Here is a 26,490-nt window from a genome sequence, read left to right as displayed (position 1 = left end):
GTTGCCTAGCAGCAAACCACCAAGAATTATAATAAGAATGCGATCTAGAAATAAGCCTTGTGATTATAACGGCTCAATCATCACCAGTCCCAGAAATATGGAAATGTGCATAGAATGCCCCCTGATTGTGGTAACGCCGTCCCTACCTGCCAGTTGTCCCATATAGAAGTATCCTAAGCCTCTCCTGTGGGTTACATGGCTGATAACAGGGAACAATAGTCCGCACAGGTAATGGAAGTAGTGAAAATAGCAGTCATATAACTTACCTCGCTGAAGCTTCCTCTGCCCAAGATCTGAAGGGCGGTGAAGCGATTGATGTTAAATCCGCGGTCTGATGGTAGAGGGTCCTGGCTGGTGCCCGGTCTTGGCTCCTCATCCTCTCCGCTCCTCCTCCTCTTTATCTCCGTGAGTCCGCTCACGCACTCCTCTTCTCTCTTACGCTTTTCGGCATCTCTATGTCCATTGGACGACATTTTTCTCAATCCAATAGTCTTCGATCCAACCGCTGCCGTCGTCAGTTGAAAGGAAATGGCAGTTGGCCGAGTGGAGGTCAAAGGTCAGTGAAGCTGCCAGTACTTTGCTTGCCAGTACTCTTCTCTGCCATATACACAGTGATGTGGGCACCTTGAGTGATGGTCTAGTGCCCAAAGAAATGGAGAAATTCATGGCTGGTTCTTCTAGGGCCACATTATTAGTAGATGGGGCAAGGATGGCACTTCATGTCTGGGTTGGCAGTGGTGCCCATAGTTTATCAGAAATTTCTGGAGTTTTAGAAAACTTACAGTTGTGTGGACATTGAAACAAACCCGCTGGAGGGATAAACCATAAATTGTACTAATGAGAGGAATAATAAAGCCTTCTGAGGGTCATTTTCTGCTGCAGTCAATAAGTGTCCATCATCCAGATACATGGCGTGTATTTCCATAGGTTACAATGGGCAGCGCCCTCGCCAGTGCAGATCTGGGTGTAGCGGGCGGAGATGCTTTTATGGAGGTTATCCCCTTAGAGACCAAGCTTTTTCTTTTTTTTTTTTTCGTTTTTCCATTTTTTTGTTTTTTCCTCCTTTCTTTTAAAGCATTGTAACCCCTTTATATATCCCTCGCCGTCGCTATATGAGGGCTTGTGAGGGCGAGACAAGTTTTATTCTTCAATGGTATTATTTAAATTACCATATAATGCACTGAAAAAGTGAAATTCCGCCATCTTTGGGCTTAGTCAGACGGGCGTTTTTTGCCGCGATTTGCGCATGCGCATGCGTCCGGCGATTTTTTTAAAACCATTGCTTCGCAATGGTATCGGACACATGAGCGCTTTTTATGCGCTCGTCCGAAAAATTATAGAACAAAAAATCGCAGATCGCACCTATCTGCGATCTGCGATTTCTGTTCGCTTCTGTATATGCGCTCAACGGGGCCGGCGGCAGCAGCGCCGACCCCATTGAGAACATATAGAAGACAAATCATTCTTCTCTGCCACAGCTGTAACAGCTGTGGCAGAGAAGAACGATGTTTGCCCATTGAATTCAATGGAGCGGCAATACAGCCGCTCCATTGAAAGCAATGGGCTGCCGGCGTGCGCGGGGTGAATTTTCGGGAAGGGCTTAAATATATAAGCCCTTCCCTGCAATTCATGCTAAAATGTGTTAAAATAAAAAAAAATTGTATACTCACCTTTCCGCTGCAGCCAGAGTCCAGCCGCGGCCGCTGTCAGTTCTCCTGAACTGCTTCTCGGCACTATTCAGCCGGCGGGGCTTTAAAATCCCCGCCTGCTGAATGATCCGCCTCTGATTGGTCACAGCCTGACCAATCACAGGCCGGTTTCACTCACACACCCATTCATGAATTCATGAATGGGTGAGTGAGTGACTGCTGCCTCTCAGCGCTGAGCCAATCAGGGGCAGGTCTGACTCACATCCATTCATGAATTCATGAATGGGTGTGAGTGAGGCATGCCTCTGATTGGCTCAGCGCTGAGCCAATCAGGGGGCAGGTCTGACTCACACCCCCTTCACACCCACTGCAGGACGGCCGCTCGGAGCTGCCGGCAGAAGGTGAGAATGCAATTTCTTTTTATTTTAACACATTTTAGGATGAATTGCAGGGAAGGGCTTATATATTTAAGCCCTTACCGACAATTCATCCCGGGCTCGCCCGCAGCGCATTGCTTTCAATGGAGACGGCTGTATTGCCGTCTCCATTGAATGCAATGCGCTGGACAGCTCCGGCCCGTTTCTAATGAAACGCGGCTAGGAGCAGATTTTCGGGCGATTTGCGGGCGACATGCGCGCACCGGTCACGCGATTTGCGGATGCGCATCCGTCATGCGATCCGCAAATCGCGGCAAAAAACGCCCGTCTGACTAAGCCCTTTCAGTGCGTCTTGTTACAAACTGGTACAATAATGACATAACGTTATTCTGTAGGTCGGTACGACTACTACCATACCAAACTTTATAGTTTTTTTTGCTGAACTACTTGTATTTTTTTCAGACATTTAATTTTTATAAATTATTTTCTGCCGCCATCTTCTGTGCGCAATAGCTTTTTTAATTTTTCTGTTGACACAGTTGTACGAGGCCTCATTTCTTGCGGGACGTCCTGTAGTTTACGTTGCTGATATTTTGTAATACATAAGACTTTTTGATCGCTTTTTATTGCAGTGTGAACAAAAATGCGAATTTCTGGTGTTCTTTATTTTTTTTCTGCCGACGTTCACCGTGCGGCGTTAATAATGTGATACTTTGGTAGGTTGAACTTTTACAGACATGGCGATACCAAATATGTATTTTTGCTTTTATTATTTATATTTTTTTTTATTATAAATATGGTTGAAGGTTGTTTTTTTTTTTAACTTTTATTACTTTGTTTTTCATAATTTAGTAAACTTAATTGATCTTATTTTTCATTTTTTTCTTTTAGCCTCCATAGGGAACAAGAACCTACAATGCTTTGATCGCTCCTGCAGTATGATGTGATGCCACAGGAGGTCAAACATAAGTGAATGGTTTCAGTGTTTACAGCCTTGGGGATCCATCTTCCATCCTTATTATAGGTTATTTCCTGTTTCCCTGTATTACATCCCTCAGTACTAGTGATGGTTGTCGCAGTCATGTAGCCGTCACTCATCTTCATAGTAACCATTATAATAAACATTGTAGAGAATGATACATTGTAATTTCCTATTATGTTCTTGCAGATTCATCACTGCTCAGACTGACCCAGAAGCAGAATCAGAGGACGAGCCTGGAGTGGGAATTGTCAAAGCCGAAAGGGCTAAAATCCTCAAAGAAGAAGCTGAACTTCATCCTCTGCTGCAGCAAGCGGATAGAAGTCACAAAGGCTCCGAGTCCGATAAACATGACGGCTTCAGAGTGTTACTGAACAAGCAGGAAAAGGTACTGAAAGAACTGCCTTCCTGTGGCCTAATACATATACTGTACGGGGGGCTGTCAGTCGCTCGGGGTGCGTGAACAGGCTTTCTCTAAGGGTACGGGCGCACCTAGCAGAATTGGGGTGGATATTCTGCAATGAAAAATATACACCAAAAGCTGCTTCCAAATGTGGATTATTGGTGTGGATTTAGATGCTGAGTTTACCATAGAGCCGCAGCAGACTTCACATCTTCCATTGAGAGGGTGAAATCGTCTGCAGGTCCGAAGGCAAAAATGGCACCAAAATGTGCACCAAATGCTCTACTGATTTTGGTGCTGATCCACACTAAAATACGCTGTGTGTGAATGCCCCCTCAGCCCAAATCACATGTTACATGACAGTACTAAGTCACATTCTAGAAAAGTATTTCCCCACCTTCCACGTATCCTATGCTGCCCACAAAGTTTTAAAACTTTGCAATCCTCATTTTATTGTAGTCCATCCATAAAGCAACTCGCTGGAACAGTTCTTTTCACACCGATAAGGCACATCCTGTGGACTCACATTGTATATTTAAGACTTAGCTAAATCTCTTTATGTCTCTTGGTTCTGTCTGAATCCTCAAATGGGTTTCATTGGCGACCTTGAACAAAACCATAGGCTGCCATTACTAAAGCTGAGACCAAAGCTGCACGTTTTCATTTCAGCAGGTTTCTGTTGGTTTCCCACATTTGTGCCGGACAGAATAACTTAGTCGACTACACGGCTCTATCTGGCCAGAAACTAACGGAAACCTAGTTAAATGGAGACCTTTTGTCTCCATTTGACTAATGAAAGCCTATTGTTGTGTCCGGGAGCTCCGTCTGAATGACCTGGACATACAAGATCTGTGACTGAAGGCTTAGAAGGGTATTTCAATCTCAGCAAATAAAAGGAATCCCTTGTATAATAAAGAGTTACAATCTTCTGATATAATTTCTATATGAATTCCTCCGTTTACAAGACCTCTGCTTGCAGTCATTTAATAGAAGTTTTCACTGTTTACTCCCAGAGTATAAAATCTCCCGTGGTCCTGTGCAGATCATGCATGTGCTTGACTTGTTGCAAGCACTTAAAGGCCGGGCGCAGAAGAGCGTGTTGTGAAATGCTGTGTGTATACTGCAGAGCTTTACCGCTGTGTAACCCGGTGTACGGCAGCGATTTTTGACTCTGCATGACAGCGTATCTCACACACGCAGTTTCCTTGTTCATTTTTTACTTCCCGCTGTGTCGCTTAGTAACTTTGCGTATAAACGCTACTCATACGCAATGTAATTTGAGCCTGAAGTCCATGGTGGCCGCATCTCGAGTTCTCCACAGGAGCGCTGATAACATTGTTTTCAGCTGCAGTCCTGTGACAGAACAAAGAGGCTGTGTTCAGAGAACAGACCACCTGCTGTTATCTGCATACATCAAAGGCATGCTCATGTTAATGCAAATGAATCTAATAATCCACTAATGGCTATTAGTGCCCATTAGCAGCTTATCCAAAATGATCGCTCGGACTGTCAATCATCCTATCTTTTGATTGTATTTTTATCGATCCTCTTTGTGGGTAAATGGGGCTTAAGGGTTTCAGATGGCCTTTGTTAACGACCGATCGTTCACGGTTGGCCTGTGAAGGCTGCTGTCTGTGATGATGATGATGATGATGATGATACATGATTTTAAATGGCAATTTGAACAAAGCGACTGAAGGATCTGTTCCATGATCGGAGACCGAGCCCGGGCTTCTGTTAATGAGATGCAAATCTGTCATTAAACAGGAACAACTTCTTAATGACCCGACAACTGCCAGAAATCCAACACCGCAGATTAACTTTTCGACAGGTATCTGCCGTTACCCGGCATCTGTCATCGTCATTAATATTCCAAAAAGGCGCAAATCGTTGGATGAAAATGGTCTTTCAGACCAAGACGGGTTTTTATCCACTGAAGGTAAAGAAGGAAAATGGCTGTAAGATTTGAGAACCTCGAGGATTTGATACAAGTGTAACAGAATACTTTTCTAAAACCAGAATACCCCATTAAGTGGACTACAAATACGTAAAGGTTGTAGGGAGATGTAATAGCAGCTGTAGGGCTGTCCATAGACCTCAATGCGAGCAGCCTTGTACTTGTGGCTGTCCGCTCGGCAAGCATGCAGATGCTCTTACAGCTTTCTGCTCCCCGCTGTATTCTGTCGCCTCCCGTGCACAAACACATTATAACACAAGATCAGTTGTGATGATTGGCGCCTACCATAAACAATAATAAAAGCTGTGATGGAACGGCTTTTATGTTTAATATGTTTTTATTGGAATTTTCACATATTAATCACATATAAAACAGAACAACAGATAGAGAGAAATAGATAACATTGGTTTTATGGTGGGTTGCGCGGACCGCAACTTGTGATTGGGGGTTTGATGACAAATGTCACAATAACTGAATAAACTGTATCATCATTTACAAGGTCCTTCTGGTGAAATCTTGCGGGCCGCCTTCTAAAGTAATTAAGGTGTGTCACTAGGCCCTCGTAACCAGCACCTTCTTACACTTGCTGAACCCGTTCAACTCTTAACTAGATGTACTCTCAAACATCAAAATTGCTAACCAACGTTGAAAAGGACCAACAAACACATAAGGTACTTAGGGGAAGATTAGAGATAAGGGAGAAAAAGAGACTCTCAGGAGTAGAGAAAGCAGCACGAAGGCAAAAGGGGGGAGAGCCCCACGTGGGTCTGGCTGTTAAAAGTCGTCTGGTTATATCTGTCGCGGCGCCGGCTCCCCGCACCCCCCGAGACCCATCGCTCACCATCCCACCGCCAGCTGGAACTGCGGTGAGTCACGGTATGTGTTCCACAACTCCCAAGCTTGATTACTTAGCCTGGGTCCCTCCGCTCCTTCGTCGCCTAGCTCTTCCATATACATTAACTGGTTCAGTCCCTGAACGAATTCCAGGATTGAAGGAGCTGAGATTACCGCTCGGGCCGCTGTAAGGAAATGCCGTAGAAGCTCCTTTTTGATGACAGCGAATGGGCCCGGATAATTGACAGCAGTGCCAGCTGCAAGGTGACCTCCGCTGCACAATGCGACGCTCCCTCATACTGGAACGGCTTTTATATGCAACTTAGCGCAGATGCTGACGTGTAAAGGCTGGATCTGCCGGTCTGGCTCTCCTAGCGGGACACACTCTATGGATTTCATAAGCCCCGTGAACAGAAGTCTTCTTCATAAGAACCCCTTTATAGGGATGGAATTGGTAGTGACATTCTGAACATTACTTCAGTATATTTTAATGTTTTTTTCCAGAAAAAAATAGTTTGTTTTCGGGAAAACCTCCAGCATAAATGATGCAACACTTCTTCATGTACAAGATAATATACCTACTGACTGGGTTTCCTGTACGAAGTGTTTTCCGGTATCATGGCCCCACTTAATCATTTCTCTGCTCAGATTTTTTCAGCTTGTGATGAATTAGATCACGTTCTGAAAGTTTTTTTTGTCTTTTTTCAGTACGGAAATAAGGTTGACTTCCTCTGGAGGCTGGCGCCGGCGTACAGCGACATGTTTTCTCTCACAAACGATGTAGAAGAGAAGAAGCGCTATGCAGCCGACGGTAAGACGGGATTTATGAAAATCTTCTATGTTTGCTCATGTAAAGGATTTTTCCCAAGATAGATGTTTATAACACATTAGTTATTTTGTAAGCGCAAAATATCTGATTGGTGGGGGTGAGATCACTGAGACCCACGCCCATCTCCTGGATGGGTACTGCTGCCCCGTTCACCATTGCCTCCAGAGTGGTGATGGCATGTACATGCTCCCCATCCAAACTATAAGTGGTACAACGAGGTACCAGAGCGTCCATTCTTGCCTGTATCACATCTCGTATTCAAGCTAGAAGTGGTACAACTGTTTACTAAACCCCCCCATGCCCGCCGGTATCACATTTGCTATCCAAGCTAGAGATGGTACGACAGCGTACTAGAGTCCATATACCCATAGAGTCCATATCTAAGCTAGAAGTGCTACAAAAGAGTACTATAGCCTCCGTGCCCAACCGTATCACATCTGCTATCAAAGCTTAGTGTGCCTTCACATGGGCGTTACGTTTTTGGTCGGTGCCAAAATGCAGTGAAAGGACAAATGTGTATCTGCTTTGTAAAGTGGTCATGCCTTTTTGCACCGAAATCGATGAAAAGATGGCTTCATATTATTGATGCAAAAAAAGCCGAAAAATAAAACATGCCAAGATTTTTGGCTATCGCAACTGAGAACACATCACAGTTGTAAATGAAACCATCGAAAGACATTGAGTAAAAAAGCTAATTTATGAAAGCACTCTCGCATAGAGCAAAAAACATGCAATTTTAGTGTCCGTGTGGAGGTACCATAAAGGTAGTACAACAGGGAACTACAGCCTCCATGTCCGCCTGTATCACATCTAGTATCTAAGCTAGAGGCAGTACAACAGGGTACTAAAGCCTCCATGCCCACCTGTATCACATCTAGTATCTAAGCTAGAGGCAGTACAACAGGGTACTAAAGCCTCCATGCCCGCCTGTATCACATCTAGTATCTAAGCTAGAGGCAGTACAACAGGGTACTAAAGCCTCCATGTCCGCCTGTATCACATCTAGTATCTAAGCTAGAGGCAGTACAACAGGGTACTAAAGCCTCCATGTCCGCCTGTATCACATCTAGTATCTAAGCTAGAGGCAGTACAACAGGGTACTAAAGTCTCCATGCCCGTCCGTGTCACATCTGCTGTCCAGCTAGAGGTGGTACAACAATGTAGTATAGCTTCCATACCCCCTGCATGACATCTTGTATCCAAGGTAGAATGGCACAACAGGGTACTAGAGCCTCCATGCCTACCTGTATCAAATCGTTTATCCAAGCTAGAATTGTTACAACAGGATACCTAGAGTCACCGTGCCCTCCTGTATCAAATCGTTTATCCAAGTGAGAGGTGGTAAAACAGGGAACTAGATTCTAAATGCCCGCCTCTTTCACATATTGTGAGCCAGAAGCTGGACAACGGGATACTAGAGCCTCCATAGACAACTGTCTAACATCTTGTATTCAAGCTAAAAGTGTTAAAACAGGGTACTAGAGGCGCCATGCCTCCCTATATCACATCTTGTATCCAAGCTAGAAATGGTGCAACAGGATACTAGAGTCTCCACAGACACCTGTTTCACTTCTTGTTTTTAAGCTCGAAGTGGTATAAAAGGGTACCATAGCCTCCATGCCCGCTCGTATCACATCTAGTATCCAAGGTAGAGGTGGTATAACAGGGTACTAGAGCCTCCATGCCTGCCTGTGTCTCATCTTGCATCCTAACTAGAAGCCGTGCAGCAGGGTACTAGAGCCAACATAGTCACCTGTTTCACATCTTGTATCCAAGCTAAAAGTGGTACAACAGGGTACTAAAGCCTTCATGCCCGCCCTATATCGCATCTTGTATCCAAGCTAGAAGCGGTACAACAGGGTGGGTATTAGGGCCTCCATGCCCACCTGTATCACATCTACTATCCAAGCTACAGATGGCACAACAGTGTATTAGGGCTTCCATGCCCCCTGTAAACCATCTTGTATCCAAGCGAGAGATGGTACAACAGAGTACTAGAGTCTACATGTCTGCCCCTGTCACATCTTATATTCAAGCTAGAAGTGGTACAACAAGGTACAAAAGCTTCCATGCCGATCTGTATCACATCTTGTTTCCAAGCTAGAAGTGGTACAACAGGGTAATATCATAGCGTTCTAGAAAGACATCTAGTCCCCTCTTAAACTGCTCTTTGGATTTTGCCATCACCATGTCCTCAGGCAGTGAGTTCCACACTCTCAGGGCTCCCATCCACTGGCGTTTTTTTTCTCCACTGCGATGCGATTCTAAAGTTAAAGTCTCGCATTGCAGTGCGAGAAAAACGCAGGCAGATATCCCAAAACCGCTGGGATATCGCTGCGACATCGCCAGTCTCTTCAATGGGGCCAGCGGCAGCAGCGCTAGCCCCATTGAAAAGATATGGAGAATGCCGCTGACTTCTGCCGGAGGACGCAGCTGACAGCAGGAGAGGTGAGTAACTTTTTTAATTATTTTTTTTAACCACTTTTTTATGATTATTGAGGAAGGGCTTATATTTCAAGCCCTTCTCCGATAATCATTCTGCAGGGCTTATCAGAAACCACTGCTTTCAATGGGATCGGCAGCAGTGTCGATCCCATTGAAAGCAATGGGATAGCATGCCGCTGTCTTCTGCCACAGCTGTGACAGCTGTCACAGCTGTGACAGAGAGCTCCTTTATCCCCGCGGGGAAGAAGGAAACTCCTGCCACAGCTGTCACAGCTGTGGCAGAAGTCCGCGTCATTCTCCATATCTTTTCAATGGGGCTAGCGCTGCTGCCGCTGGCCCCATTGATAAGACTGTCGCAGCGATATCCCAGCGGTTTTTCGGACTGCTCTCGCAGCGCAGTGGAGAAAAAAACGCTAGTGGGTGGGAGCCCTCACTGCTCTTATAGTGCTGGTATCGGCTGCTGAGCTGCTCCGCTGTCCCCTTTAGCCCCCTGCTCATGCCTCCGTCTCGTGCCGCTGCTCCTGGCGTCAGCCCCAGTAGTACGTGTTCCCCACAGTGGCCCCAGTAGTAAGTGTTCCCCACAGTGGCCCCAGTAGTAAGTGTTCTCCACAGTGGCCCCAGTAGTAAGTGTTCCGCACAGTGGCCCCAGTAGTAAGTGTTCCCCACAGTGGCCCCAGTAGTAAGTGTTCCCCACAGTGGCCCCAGTAGTAAGTGTTCCCCACAGTGGCCCCAGTAGTAAGTGTTCCCCACAGTGGCCCCAGTAGTAAGTCTCCCCCACAGTGGCCCCAGTAGTAAGTGTCCCCCACAGTGGCCCCAGTAGTAAGTGTCCCCCACAGTGGCCCCAGTAGTAAGTGTCCCCCACAGTGGCCCCAGTAGTAAGTGTCCCCCACAGTGGCCCCAGTAGTAAGTGTCCCCCACAGTGGCCCCAGTAGTAAGTGTCCCCCACAGTGGCCCCAGTAGTAAGTGTCCCCCACAGTGGCCCCAGTAGTAAGTGTCCCCCACAGTGGCCCCAGTAGTAATAGTGTTCCCCACAGTGGCCCCAGTAGTAATAGTGTTCCCCACAGTGGCCCCAGTAGTAATAGTGTTCCCCACAGTGGCCCCTGCAGTAATAGTGTTCCCCACAGTGGCCTCTGCAGTAAGTGTTCCCCCACAGTGGTCTCTGCAGTTTAGTGACCCCCCACAGTGGCCTCTGCAGTATTAGTGACCCCCCACAGTGGCCTCTGCAATAATAGTGACCCCCCCCCCACAGTGGCCTCTGCAATAATAGTGACCCCCCCCCCCCACAGTGGCCTCTGCAGTAATAGTGACCCCCACACACACACACAGTGGCCTGTGCAGTAATACTGACCCCCCCCCCTCAGTGGTCTCTGAGGTAATAGTGACTCCCCACAGTGGCCTCTGTAGTAATAGTGACCCCCCACAGTGGCCTCTGCATTAACAACGACCCCCACAATTGCCTAAGCAGTAATAGTGCCCCCCAACCCCCCATAGCGGCCCCAGTGGTAATAGTGAATTAAGATGAGTCAGCACGATGAACAATAAAATGTCTATGTGCACACGAGCGTGTAGACCATTTTTGTAAATAGTATATAAGACGGGCTGAGAGTATATGGGCAGGAGGCTCGCCTATGGATCTGATGAGATGCCTGGGACCTTTACCCTGATTTGACGTGACTCCTGCCTCGATAGAAATCCAGGGCTTCATTTACAATGGGCTCTGGGTCTCTAGAGCGATGGCAGTTTTTGGAGACCGCTATAGACCAGAAATGGAAGGGACCTTTTTATTTGTTTTTAATACTTCTGTCTGCTTTATTGTCCTTTCTCTTGTGTCAGTGGGTCCCAAAATCAATCCTTCCACTATAAGGGGGTATTGCAGGCTAATGCTGAGGATGTGATGTCCTCGGGATGGGTTGTCAGTGGTTGACCAGCTGGGGTCCGCCACTTCGATTCGCTGCCGATCAGCTGATTGTCCAGCTTGTCAGTGCAGCAAGCTGGACATTGTCATTGGTGGTCTGGGTCAGGAGTGTGGTAGGTGGCTTCATTCCCATTGAGATCAGTGGGAGTGATGCTTTCAATTACACTTCCGGATTCTCATTGCAGTCAGAGCCAAAGGTGAAATGGGAGGCATCGCACCTGTTGGTTTTGGTGAGGGGGGAAGCTATCTATTGCATTTCTAGCCTTGACTACCAATGACTATATCCAGCCCCGCTGTACTGACAGTGAGCCAGAGGATAAACTAATGTAGCGGGGATTCTGAGCGGCGGATCCCCGCTGGTTGACTGTTGGTGCTCTATCCTGGGGATAGGTCATCAATGGTAAAAGCACGGAATAACCCTTTAATTGCCAACATATTCCTTACATATACTTTTGATGTATATATTCTATATATATTGATATTTTATCAATTGCAGCTTGAACAAGGTAGTAAATGGTTGGCTATCTATCAGTTCCATGGAAATAGAGCCGTGCTCACACATTAGCAGTATAACTCTATTCACAAGGGGGCTAGGGGACTGCCATTCTCGTGATCACTGGAGGTCCCGGTGGTCGGTCTCCCAGCCTCGTACATTTATCTCCTAGTTTTCCTGGTGGTTTAGGGTAGAAGAACGGGTTCAAATGTATTTCACTTCACACTGTGAGGTGCCCCTAAGTGGTTTAGGGAGTTTTGACCAAAGTGATTATATGTTGCACAGGGCTTCTGTGGGTTCAGCTATTTCCAGTTCAGCAACAGAACTACCCTGCACTTCTTTTAATGTTTTTATGGGTTCAGGTGAGAAATGTTAAGATAAAGTAACTTTTAAAAAGGTTGAAATGCTTTAGTATGGAAAACTAATTTGAACTAAACGTCTTATATATAATGTTTATGGCCATCTCTACCACCCCAGCTGAGGCCATGCGGACACACAACTGGGTACATAGAAGTGTCGGACAAAGCCTAAGGCCTCATGTCCATTTGAAAAATACAATCCGCGCAGAATCTGCCGCGTATTTGCTTTAAGTGGTATTTTTTTTGCATGCAGATATCCGCACACATTGCTATCAATGTGATAGCAATGTTGCTGATTCGCGCGGAATGCGCGGCAGAATCGAGCATGCCGCTTTTTTTCTCCCGCGCATGAAAAATGCAATTCTTTTAAAATGCCATCCGCGGGTGCAAAATTCAATTTAATGGACCGTGGATGGCCAATGATTCCCTATGGGCAAAATCCGCTGCGGATTCCGCAATTCCATTTAGCTAGTGGACATGAGGCCTTAGAGCTCTCCTTACTGCTACACATGAAGTTCAGTTCTGGTCCCAGGGCCTTAAAGGGGTTCTACCAAGATTATAACTTATCCCCTATACACAGGATGAGGGAATAAGTGTTTAATCAGTGAAGGTCCAGTTGCTAGTACACCTACCAATGAGAAGAATTGGGGTCCTTTGTTTTTCATGGATGAATGGAGTGGCGGTCAAGCATACACATTGCTTCTTCTACATCCCTATGGAACTGCCAGAGATAGCGAGCATGCGTGCTGGGGGAGAGCTGTATCATGGGATTGATTGGCTAGTGGGAGTGGCCTAATTTAGGGATGTTGACACTATTGGGGATTATAGGACAATCAGGCATCTATGAAGCAACATGATCTACAGGGGCTCCTGTGAAGTAAGCAGGAACAGAGTAGAGGAGAACAAACAGTCTTTCTCGTATTATAAGCTTGCAACGTTTAAGCTTTTCTTTAGATTTCTGTACCACTTGTTGGCGGTTGCATTTAGTAAAGTTGCGTTGTTTACACTAAATGTGGTTGCAGTTGTTTTCTTAATGGGGAACCACTTGGGATTCACCACCCTGCATGTTACTAATCAGTGTATCGCTTCACATCAGGAAGGAGGACATGATGGGTTGGTTGTCTGGTTATGCCCAGGATCTGTGATCATCTCAAGTGTCTCTGATCCTGGGTTAATGAAAACAAAGATCTGGTACCGTGTTAGCCAGTAGAGCAAAATGTGATTGTTCTCAGCAAGAGAAACGACGTAATCTTGTAGATATGATACCTTTTAATGGCGAACAAAAATACATGATGTAATAATGCATGCCTCTTCAGATCCAATCCATTTAAGCCGGAAGAAGTACCCTGCGTTGGTACGAAAGCTCGCTATTATTACATCATGTATTTTTGTTAGCCATTAAAAGGTATCATATCTACAAGATTACGTCGTTTCTCTTGCTGAGAACAATCACATTTTGATCATGGGTTTACACATACAATATCTTCCCTTGGGCTTGCCGTACAGGTTGCACTGCAGTTTGTGGCTTACGTGTTAATATTCATATCTTTGTGGAAACCAGAGCTGTAATTGCCTTCACATGGGGCAAATATTCAGTTTGTTGCACTTGCATTTACATACCTCATCAAGGCCCCCCTGGCACCTGGGGCACATGCCCTTTCTCATCCCTCATTTACATACCTCGTCAAGGCCCCCCACCGCTCCCGACACCTGGGGTACATGCCCTTTCTCATCCCTCATTTATATACCTCACCAAGGCCCCCCCCCTGGCACCTGGGGCACATGCCCCCTCTGATCCTTCCCTGACCTCCGTCTAGCTACAACTTTGCTGCAAACAACCATTTTCTCACCCATATGTATTTGGATTCAATTCCATAAATTTAAGAAATGGTTTATTTAGAAAAGAATTGTCTGAAATCAACCTTCACCAGAAAATAAATTCTCGCATGCTCCAAAATAAAAACTTAAGAGAAGTGTCAATTATAAAAGACTTTATTTATTTAAGGTTTTCAACATTTTAGTGTTATGGCTTCCCTAAGGCTGCAGATCCAAAAGAAGGCGAAAAATCCCTCGACACTTTTAGCCAATTTGTGTCACAGGGGAAAAATTCCTTCTTGACCCCGGGAAAAGGCGATCAGTCCTAGAACCCTGGATCAGAGCCGCTGATGATAGTGTGATGGTGGTGGGCATTGTACATGTAGAGCTGGAGGGGAGCGCTGTGTGGGTGTCCAAATGAAGTTGCTGGCTGGGTGTACAGCTAGTAGACGCTGTGTGGTGGGGTGCATGGTGACGGCGCTGTATGGCGGGGTGCAGGGTGAGAGTGTTATGTGGCGGGGTGCAGGGTGAGGGCGCTGTATGGCAGGGTACAGGGTGGGACGGTGTGTGACTGCACCCCCCTTATAGTCCGAGGGAAGAATCATTTGCTGTTTCAGTGGATGAATGAGCGATCCTGGTTGTCAGGTCATGGTCACATGATCAGTACTTCCAGAATTACAGCCTTCATTCATTCAGACTTGTTGTCACAGCAAATGGAGGATAATGCTTGCTTCATTGCAGCATCTCTCTGTAGAGCTGGGGGGGCGCTGTGTGGCTGCGTGCAGGGTGAATGCGCTGTGCGGCTGTGTGGCGGGGCGCAGGGTGGGACACTGTGTGACTGCACCCGTTTAAGGGAAGAATCATTTGCTGCTCCAGTGGATGAATGAGCGATCCTGGTTGTCAGGTCATGGTCACATGATCAGTACTTCCAGAATTACAGCCTTCATTCATTCAGAATTGTTGTCACAGCAAATGGAGGATAATGCTTGCTTCATTGCAGCATCTCTCTGTAGAGCTCGGGGGCGCTGTGTGGCTGCGTGCAGGGTGAATGCGCTGTGCGGCTGCCTGCAGGGTGAGGGCGCTGTGTGGCGGGGCGCAGGGTGGGACGCTGTGTGACTGCACCCGTCCAAGGGAAGAATCATTTGCTGTTCCAGTGGATGAATGAGCGATCCTGGTTGTCAGGTCATGGTCACATGATCAGTACTTCCAGAATTACAGCCTTCATTCATTCAGAATTGTTGTCACAGCAAATGGAGGATAATGCTTGCTTCATTGCAGCATCTCTCTGTAGAGCTCGGGGGAGCTGTGTGGCTGCGTGCAGGGTGAATGCGCTGTGTGGCTGCCTGTTGGGTGAGGGCGCTGTGTGGCGGGGCGCAGGGTGGGACGCTGTGTGACTGCACCCGTCCAAGGGAAGAATCATTTGCTGTTCCAGTGGATGAATGAGCGCTCCTGGTTGTCAGGTCATGGTCACATGATCAGTACTTCCAGAATTACAGCCTTCATTCATTCAGAATTGTTGTCACAGCAAATGGAGGATAATGCTTGCTTCATTGCAGCATCTCTCTGTAGAGCTCGGGGGCGCTGTGTGGCTGCGTGCAGGGTGAATGCGCTGTGCGGCTGCCTGTTGGGTGAGGGCGCTGTGTGGCCGGGCGCAGGGTGGGACGCTGTGTGACTGCACCCGTCCAAGGGAAGAATCATTTGCTGTTCCAGTGGATGAATGAGCGATCCTGGTTGCCAGGTCATGGTCACATGATCAGTACTTCCAGAATTACAGCCTTCATTCATTCAGAATTGTTGTCACAGCAAATGGAGGATAATGCTTGCTTCATTGCAGCATCTCTCTGTAGAGCTGGGGGGCGCTGTGTGGCTGCGTGCAGGGTGAATGCGCTGTGCGGCTGCCTGCTGGGTGAGGGCGCTGTGTGGCGGGGCGTAGGGTGGGACGCTGTGTGACTGCACCCGTCCAAGGGAAGAATCATTTGCTGTTCCAGTGGATGAATGAGCGATTCTGGTTGTCAGGTCATGGTCACATGATCAGTACTTCCAGAATTACAGCCTTCATTCATTCAGAATTGTTGTCACAGCAAATGGAGGATAATGCTTGCTTCATTGCAGCATCTCTCTGTAGAGCTGGGGGGCGCTGTGTGGCTGCGTGCAGGGTGAATGCGCTGTGCGGCTGCCTGCTGGGTGAGGGCGCTGTGTGGCGGGGCGTAGGGTGGGACGCTGTGTGACTGCACCCGTCCAAGGGAAGAATCATTTGCTGTTCCAGTGGATGAATGAGCGATTCTGGTTGTCAGGTCATGGTCACATGATCAGTACTTCCAGAATTACAGCCTTCATTCATTCAGAATTGTTGTCACAGCAAATGGAGGATAATGCTTGCTTCATTGCAGCATCTCTCTGTAGAGCTGGGGGGCGCTGTGTGGCTGCGTGCAGGGTGAATGCGCTGTGCGGCTGCCTGTTGGGTGAGGGCGCTGTGTGGCGTGGCGCAGGGTGAGACGCTGTGTGACTGCACCCGTCCAAGGGATGAATCATTTGCTCTTCCAGTGGATGAATGAGCGATCCTGGTTGTCAGGTCATGGTCACATGATCAGTACTTCCAGAATTACAGCCTTCATTCATCCAGAATTGTTGTCACAGCAAATGGAGGATAATGCTTGCTTCATTGCAGCATCTCTCTGTAGAGCTGGGGGGCGCTGTGTGGCTGCGTGCAGGGTGAATGCGCTGTGCGGCTGCCTGTTGGGTGAGGGCGCTGTGTGGCGGGGTGCAGGGTGAGACGCTGTGTGACTGCACCCGTCCAAGGGATGAATCATTTGCTGTTCCAGTGGATGAATGAGCGATCCTGGTTGTCAGGTCATGGTCACATGATCAGTACTTCCAGAATTACAGCCTTCATTCATCCAGAATTGTTGTCACAGCAAATGGAGGATAATGCTTGCTTCATTGCAGCATCTCTCTGTAGAGCCTTGACGGCGCTGTGTGGCTGCGTGCAGGGTGAATGCGCTGTGCGGCTGCCTGTTGGGTGAGGGCGCTGTGTGGCCGGGCGCAGGGTGGGACGCTGTGTGACTGCACCCGTCCAAGGGAAGAATCATTTGCTGTTCCAGTGGATGAATGAGCGATCCTGGTTGCCAGGTCATGGTCACATGATCAGTACTTCCAGAATTACAGCCTTCATTCATTCAGAATTGTTGTCACAGCAAATGGAGGATAATGCTTGCTTCATTGCAGCATCTCTCTGTAGAGCTGGGGGGCGCTGTGTGGCTGCGTGCAGGGTGAATGCGCTGTGCGGCTGCCTGCTGGGTGAGGGCGCTGTGTGGCGGGGCGTAGGGTGGGACGCTGTGTGACTACACCCGTCCAAGGGAAGAATCATTTGCTGTTCCAGTGGATGAATGAGCGATTCTGGTTGTCGGGTCATGGTCACATGATCAGTACTTCCAGAATTACAGCCTTCATTCATTCAGAATTGTTGTCACAGCAAATGGAGGATAATGCTTGCTTCATTGCAGCATCTCTCTGTAGAGCTGGGGGGGCGCTGTGTGGCTGCGTGCAGGGTGAATGCGCTGTGCGGCTGTGTGGCGGGGCGCAGGGTGGGACGCTGTGTGGCTGCACCCGTTAAAGGGAAGAATCATTTGCTGCTCCAGTGGATGAATGAGCGATCCTGGTTGTCAGGTCATGGTCACATGATCAGTACTTCCAGAATTACAGCCTTCATTCATTCAGAATTGTTGTCACAGCAAATGGAGGATAATGCTTGCTTCATTGCAGCATCTCTCTGTAGAGCTCGGGGGCGCTGTGTGGCTGCGTGCAGGGTGAATGCGCTGTGCGGCTGCCTGCAGGGTGAGGGCGCTGTGTGGCGGGGCGCAGGGTGGGACGCTGTGTGACTGCACCCGTCCAAGGGAAGAATCATTTGCTGTTCCAGTGGATGAATGAGCGCTCCTGGTTGTCAAGTCATGGTCACATGATCAGTACTTCCAGAATTATAGCCTTCATTCATTCAGAATTGTTGTCACAGCAAATGGAGGATAATGCTTGCTTCATTGCAGCATCTCTCTGTAGAGCTGGGGGGCGCTGTGTGGCTGCGTGCAGGGTGAATGCGCTGTGCGGCTGCCTGTTGGGTGAGGGCGCTGTGTGGCGGGGCGCAGGGTGAGACGCTGTGTGACTGCACCCGTCCAAGGGATGAATCATTTGCTGTTCCAGTGGATGAATGAGCGATCCTGGTTGTCAGGTCATGGTCACATGATCAGTACTTCCAGAATTACAGCCTTCATTCATCCAGAATTGTTGTCACAGCAAATGGAGGATAATGCTTGCTTCATTGCAGCATCTCTCTGTAGAGCTGGGGGGCGCTGTGTGGCTGCGTGCAGGGTGAATGCGCTGTGCGGCTGCCTGCAGGGTGAGGGCGCTGTGTGGCGGGGCGCAGGGTGGGACGCTGTGTGACTACACCCGTCCAAGGGAAGAATCATTTGCTGTTCCAGTGGATGAATGAGCGATCCTGGTTGTCAGGTCATGGTCACATGATCAGTACTTCCAGAATTACAGCCTTCATTCATTCAGAATTGTTGTCACAGCAAATGGAGGATAATGCTTGCTTCATTGCAGCATCTCTCTGTAGAGCTGGGGGGCGCTGTGTGGCTGCGTGCAGGGTGAATGCGCTGTGCGGCTGCCTGTTGGGTGAGGGCGCTGTGTGGCGGGGCGCAGGGTGGGACGCTGTGTGACTACACCCGTCCAAGGGATGAATCATTTGCTGTTCCAGTGGATGAATGAGCGATCCTGGTTGTCAGGTCATGGTCACATGATCAGTACTTCCAGAATTACAGCCTTCATTCATTCAGAATTGTTGTCACAGCAAATGGAGGATAATGCTTGCTTCATTGCAGCATCTCTCCGTAGAGCTGGGGGGCGCTGTGTGGCTGCGTGCAGGGTGAATGCGCTGTGCGGCTGCCTGTTGGGTGAGGGCGCTGTGTGGCGGGGCGCAGGGTGGGACGCTGTGTGACTGCACCCGTCCAAGGGATGAATCATTTGCTGTTCCAGTGGATGAATGAGCGATCCTGGTTGTCAGGTCATGGTCACATGATCAGTACTTCCAGAATTACAGCCTTCATTCATCCAGAATTGTTGTCACAGCAAATGGAGGATAATGCTTGCTTCATTGCAGCATCTCTCTGTAGAGCTGGGGGGCGCTGTGTGGCTGCGTGCAGGGTGAATGCGCTGTGCGGCTGCCTGCAGGGTGAGGGCGCTGTGTGGCGGGGCGCAGGGTGGGACGCTGTGTGACTACACCCGTCCAAGGGAAGAATCATTTGCTGTTCCAGTGGATGAATGAGCGATCCTGGTTGTCAGGTCATGGTCACATGATCAGTACTTCCAGAATTACAGCCTTCATTCATCCAGAATTGTTGTCACAGCAAATGGAGGATAATGCTTGCTTCATTGCAGCATCTCTCTGTAGAGCTGGGGGGCGCTGTGTGGCTGCGTGCAGGGTGAATGCGCTGTGCGGCTGCCTGTTGGGTGAGGGCGCTGTGTGGCGGGGCGCAGGGTGAGACGCTGTGTGACTGCACCCGTCCAAGGGAAGAATCATTTGCTGTTCCAGTGGATGAATGAGCGATCCTGGTTGTCAGGTCATGGTCACATGATCAGTACTTCCAGAATTACAGCCTTCATTCATCCAGAATTGTTGTCACAGCAAATGGAGGATAATGCTTGCTTCATTGCAGCATCTCTCTGTAGAGCTGGGGGGCGCTGTGTGGCTGCGTGCAGGGTGAATGCGCTGTGCGGCTGCCTGCAGGGTGAGGGCGCTGTGTGGCGGGGCGCAGGGTGGGACGCTGTGTGACTACACCCGTCCAAGGGAAGAATCATTTGCTGTTCCAGTGGATGAATGAGCGATCCTGGTTGTCAGGTCATGGTCACATGATCAGTACTTCCTGAATTACAGCCTTCATTCATTCAGAATTGTTGTCACAGCAAATGGAGGATAATGCTTGCTTCATTGCAGCATCTCTCTGTAGAGCTGGGGGGCGCTGTGTGGCTGCGTGCAGGGTGAATGCGCTGTGCGGCTGCCTGTTGGGTGAGGGCGCTGTGTGGCGGGGCGCAGGGTGGGACGCTGTGTGACTGCACCCGTCCAAGGGAAGAATCATTTGCTGTTCCAGTGGATGAATGAGCGATCCTGGTTGTCAGGTCATTGTCACATGATCAGTACTTCCAGAATTACAGCCTTCATTCATTCAGAATTGTTGTCACAGCAAATGGAGGATAATGCTTGCTTGATTGCAGCATCTCTCTGTAGAGCTGGGGGGCGCTGTGTGGCTGCGTGCAGGGTGAATGCGCTGTGCGGCTGCCTGTTGGGTGAGGGCGCTGTGTGGCAGGGCGCAGGGTGGGACGCTGTGTGACTGCACCCGTCCAGGGGAAGAATCATTTGCTGTTCCAGTGGATGAATGAGCGATCCTGGTTGTCAGGTCATGGTCACATGATCAGTACTTCCAGAATTACAGCCTTCATTCATTCAGAATTGTTGTCACAGCAAATGGAGGATAATGCTTGCTTCATTGCAGCATCTCACCGTAGAGCTGGGGGGCGCTGTGTGGCTGCGTGCAGGGTGAATGCGCTGTGCGGCTGCCTGTTGGGTGAGGGCGCTGTGTGGCAGGGCGCAGGGTGGGACGCTGTGTGACTGCACCCGTCCAGGGGAAGAATCATTTGCTGTTCCAGTGGATGAATGAGCGATCCTGGTTGTCAGGTCATGGTCACATGATCAGTACTTCCAGAATTACAGCCTTCATTCATTCAGAATTGTTGTCACAGCAAATGGAGGATAATGCTTGCTTCATTGCAGCATCTCACCGTAGAGCTGGGGGGCGCTGTGTGGCTGCGTGCAGGGTGAATGCGCTGTGCGGCTGCCTGCTGGGTGAGGGCGCTGTGTGGCGGGGAGTAGGGTGGGACACTGTGTGACTGCACCCGTCCAAGGGAAGAATCATTTGCTGTTCCAGTGGATGAATGAGCGATTCTGGTTGTCAGGTCACGGTCACATGATCAGTACTTCCAGAATTACAGCCTTCATTCATTCAGAATTGTTGTCACAGCAAATGGAGGATAATGCTTGCTTCATTGCAGCATCTCTCTGTAGAGCTGGGGGGCGCTGTGTGGCTGCGTGCAGGGTGAATGCGCTGTGCGGCTGCCTGTTGGGTGAGTACGCTGTGCGGCTGCCTGTTGGGTGAGTACGCTGTGCGGCTGTGTGCGGGGTGAGTGCGCTGTGCGGCTGCGTGCGGGGTGAGGGCGCTGTGCCGCTGCGTGCGGGGTGAGGGCGCTGTGCGGCTGCGTGCGGGGTGAGGTCGCTGTGCGGCTGCGTGCGGGGTGAGGGCGCTGTGCGGCTGCGTGCGGGGTGAGGGCGCTGTGCGGCTGCCTGCGGGGTGAGGGCGCTGTGCGGCTGCCTGTGGGGTGAGGGCGCTGTGCGGCTGCCTGTGGGGTGAGGGCGCTGTGCGGCTGCCTGCGGGGTGAGGGCGCTGTGCGGCTGCCTGCGGGGTGAGGGCGCTGTGCGGCTGCCTGCGGGGTGAGGGCGCTGTGAGGCTGCCTGCAGGGTGAGGGCGCTGTGTGGTGGGGCGCAGGCTGGGCATGGGCTGGGCTACTCACAAATCGTCCATGCTTGGCGGGTTGGTAGCGTGTGGTGTTGGGTAGTTCCACAGTATCTTCCTTAATCTTTCACTGGATGCCATGAACTCGGGTCTTGCTTCCTGTCCGTCTAGGTTGGCCCGTTCCTCACGCACATTGCCTGGTAGCCAGCAGCTCTGCGACTTCCGGAAAGTGATGGTGTTACCTGCGCTGCATCCTCTCTCTTCGTCCTCGCCTCGTGATCAGAATGCGGTGATGTCACAATGTTTAGAATTCTCTCATCCTATGATGTCACAATAAGTGCTCCACAGGCTGCCATCTTGTTATATCGCAAATGATGATGAAAGCGGTCGCATCACTACATGCAAAGTGGATGGGACCATAAAGGTCGCATATAAATTATGCACAACATTAACCCCTTAATGCTCCATGATGTACTGTTAAGTCATGGAGGTTTGGGGTTTGTATGGAATGGGTTCTGGGCCGATTCTACTCTATACAATGCTGTCTGGTATAGCTGACACCCGCCTGCAACAAATTAACCCTTTAAATGCTCCGATCGAAGTTTGGAGGTCCCTAACGGTTACAATGGCAGCTGGGGGCCTTCTGCACACTCTCAGGGCTTCCATTGCAGATTGCCTATGAAGCCATGCCTGTGATCTGTTCTCTGCCTGATCTTAAAAGGGGTTGTCCCAAGTTTGCATTCATTATAATGTTGCTTCCATCAAAAAGGCTCTTAGAGAATCATTATATTGTGCATGAGAACTAAGGTGAAATGCAAGTGCCTGTAGCGCCAAATGGTGAGGGATAGAGGAATACAATGCTTTGACATCGCAAGTTACCCAGGTTTTATCTGCCCCCCATTTGTGTCCTGCTAATATTTGAATGACTTTATTGCTATTAGGAATATATCCGGGGATTTGAACTACCACAGCAATTGGGTAGATAGAAAATTACAGCCTGAGTCTCTCACATAGGGATCCTCGTCCCGAAACTATTGGGCGCATGGGAGGTGGAAATACATTTTTGTGAGACTTGGGAATCCCATAAAAATTTGCAAGAATAGGATTTTTGGGAACTAGATAAGCCATTTCTTTGTCGCTTAATACCCCCATTGAGCCCCCTCTGGTAATCAAATCAGACAATGAATGGGTGAATGTTACGGTGGGATCAATCTCTAATTTTCTATAAGTTTTATCATCATTGAGTATTTTTTCAACACCTAAACTGTATAATGCATTATCCATTATGGCAATGGTGCCCCCTTTGTCCGATTGCTGAATTATTAAATCAGTATCGTTAATGAGATTCTGTAAGTCACGTCTCTGGGACACTGAGATGTTAACATTTTTATATTTGGATGCATCTTTCTTTTGACTGGATCTATATAGGTCATTAAGATCTCTTTCCATACTGTTTTGAAAATCATCCACCCATCTAGTTCTGAGATGTTTGGGGTAAAAAGAGGGATTGGGAATCCTCGTATCTGATGGCATTGGAATTGAATCTGGTGCCATATCAGTGTCCATCTGTTCTTTTTCTAGTTGTTCTAAATCCCAGAGAAAGGCAATGTCCCTTGTTGTTAGGTCTCCATGTTTGTCGTCTTGTTTTGCAGACTCCTAAGAAGCTGTTCTGTTTGCCCCATTGATTCTGGTTTGTTCGCAGAAATACTTCTTTACAATGAGGTCCCGAACAAATTTGTTTAGGTCCAGCATAGTATTGAAAGGGTCAAACGTGCAGTCAGGTACAAAATTCCTACCCTTATTGATAATTTCCAATTGCTGGTTAGAGAGAATACGGGGTGTGAAAACAATTATATTGTCCGCTAATTTCGAATGGTTGGTCTGCGGCTGGGGTATCTCCTTCTTGGCATATGGCCCCCTCTCGGTGCCTCGTTTTTTGACAGTCTCCCCATAGTCTGCATTCTTTGTGTTGGTTCTTCAAATACCTGAGGGTCACCACTGGAGACATCTGATGATACATAGGATGTGTCCCCTTCCCACTCTGAGGAGGAGAATGTGACACTATTCAGATTGCCTGTATGACTTCTGATTGATTGTTTCTTGAGAATTGATTTGGGGTTTTCAATCCTTTTGGAACTCCAGTTGTAAACTTTGTCATCTTGGTAATCGCGTCTGTCTCTTTCCAGTTTGGTTTTTTTATGTGAATTATCTTTTCTTCCATTTTATGTAGTTCCATATCCTGTTTTTGTATTAGATTATCCCATTCTGTAGAATTCTAAGTTGCTCTCAATTTATGTTCAATGTCTTGTATGTCTTTCTGCAATTTATTTAATTTTAATTGCTCATTATCAACTATCAATCTCATCAGTTTAGCAGAGCAATCGGAGAGGATATCATTCCAACTGGACAGAAAATCATCATCATAAATTGTTGTTGGTATTTTTTTCAAACGCAATCCTCTTGGGATCATTGTAAGATCCCAATATTTATTCAGGGAGTGTTGGTCCCACCAAGTCTGTAATTCTGATTTCTTATAGTTGGTTAATGATTGGATTAACCCCTTTGTGTCAGGATGCATACTTTGTATATTGTCCTGAAACAGACTGGATAATTTTTGCATCCTGGCCCGGACAACTGTTTCTTGTTCATGCAATCATACTTTGTTGAAAACCCCAATAAAAATTAACATAGGTACATTAGAGTCCCATAAAACGTACTAATAATAGATGGTATACCTTAGTGGCTAAATTTTCATTTACAAATAGTGTGAGGATCGTGAGCAAATGTCCAAAAATAATGGAGATACTGCACTTATAAATATGGGTAGAATTTACCTCAATCCTTGTATACTTGCATTTGGTGCTGTGCATAGTCTCCTCTGAACAAGTTATTCATTGCAACACCGGCCGGGTAATTCCAAAGAAAAAGACACTTGAAAATAGTGTGCTGTGCTGTCAGCTTGCTCACTTCATATGTCTCACGATCCACTGCTTGCTCAAGCGGTTTCACCTGCCCCCGGTCCTGGGCTTAAACAGCAGAAAATTCCATGCAGGAAAAAGTGTCATCCACGCTTGCTTGCAGAATAAAATGTATAATCTTCCTTTATTTAGACATATTTAAAATTTGCCAGGTATACACATCTCTGGACCAGACGCGTATGGGGATGGGATGAGGTGAGGGGACATTATATGGGAGATGTGATGAGGAGCAGCAGACAGTACATGGGGGATGTGATGAGTCTTAAAGAGGATCTGCAGCACCTGAAGTAAGGAATGTCTTCTCATTCACTGCCTGACTGACATGAGGCTCTTCTTAAGGAGAGTATATAGTAGATAGGTTGTTGAATCGTATATATTGTATATCATACATGTGACTATATATATGTGCGATCAAGGAGACGTACTGTCAGATGGGTTCTTCTTCCCCCTTTCGTTTACTTTCTTTCCTTAAAGGGGTTGCCCCGCGCCGAAACGGGGTGTTATTTTTTTTTTCAATAGCCCCCCCGTTCGGCGCGAAACAAACCCGATGCAGGGGTTAAAAAAGAAAACCGGAGAGTGCTTACCTGAATCCCCGCGCTCCGGTGACTTCTTACTTACCTGGTGAAGATGACCGCCGGGATCTTCACCCTCGGTGGACCGCAGGGCTTCTGTGCGGTCCATTGCCGATTCCAGCCTCCTGATTGGCTGGAATCGGCACGTGACGGGGCGGAGCTACGAGGAGCCGGTCTCCGGCACAAGCGGCCCCATTCCGAAAAGAAGAAGGCCGGACTGCGCAAGCGCGTCTAATCCGGCGATTAGACGCTGAAAATTAGACGGCACCATGGAGACGAGGACGCTAGCAACGGAACAGGTAAGTGAATAACTTCTGATAACTTCTGTATGGCTCATAATTAATGCACAATGTACATTACAAAGTGCATTAATATGGCCATACAGAAGTGTATACCCCCACTTGCTTTCGCGGGACAACCCCTTTAATTAATTCTGAATACTTGTAAATTTCAGCTTTTTCTTCCCCAACGGAGGACACAGCCCAGGTACGATCCTGTCCTATAAGAGAGCTAACAGTGCGGTTGCTATACTTTGCATCAGCAGGAACCCCTGAACATTCAATCATCCATGGCTAATATGAGATCAGAGGTGGGCAAGAAATATAATGTCACTCGCAGTCACCAATAAGATGGTGGATCAGTGATTTGCAGCCAACGGCTCTCCAGCTGTTCTGTGACCGCAGTGTGATGGGAGTTACATATCACAGACCACTTTATGTAGTAGTACAAGTATTTTGTTAGTGTTTTATATAATTGAAGCTTAATTTATATAAAACCCTAACAATATACTTGCACTACTACAACTGATCAGCTGTTCAGCGGTCGGTGCACACCTGCACTTATATGACTGCTGCAGGAAGCACACAGCTCTGTTCCCGCTGTGGTGAGGCTTGGTATTACAGGCCATTCACTTCAATGGGAAGTTACCCTGCAATATGAGACCGGACCCTTGCTGTGGGAACAGAGCTGTCTGCTTCTTGTAGAGATTAGCTAGTGTGCAAGTGCAGCGGCCCAGCGAAAAGCAGAGTGTTGGGGGTCCTGGAAAGCAGACCCCACTGATCTCCTATTGATCATCTATTCTAAGGACAGGTCATCAATGGTTTATAACTGAGACAACCTCTTTGTCTTCTCTTATTTCTCTCCAGATTGAGGCCAATAAAGAGCAGATTTCATAAAGAAGAATCTGAATGAAGAGAAGAAAGAAGCTAAAGAAAACAACCCGGAGAAGCTGGTGTAGTATGTAGGATGCCCTAAATGTCATCTTAATAGGACTAGCATTGTGGTGTGCACCATGTAAATGAGCATGCAGCTATTTCTGGGGGACTTTTT

The 26,490-nt window shown here is 48.0% G+C and overlaps 1 pseudogene; it reads left to right on the top strand.

The window, feature by feature from the left end:
• LOC136619786 (regulator of microtubule dynamics protein 2-like) overlaps window positions 1-26,490 on the top strand; it is a 77,631-nt pseudogene that overhangs the window by 10,011 nt on the left and 41,130 nt on the right.

The sequence above is a fragment of the Eleutherodactylus coqui genome, chromosome 3 (genome assembly GCF_035609145.1).
Source record: "Eleutherodactylus coqui strain aEleCoq1 chromosome 3, aEleCoq1.hap1, whole genome shotgun sequence".
Lineage (NCBI taxonomy): Eukaryota > Metazoa > Chordata > Amphibia > Anura > Eleutherodactylidae > Eleutherodactylus > Eleutherodactylus coqui.
Note: the sequence above shows the minus strand (reverse complement) of the source record. Positions and strands in the feature narration are given on the sequence as shown.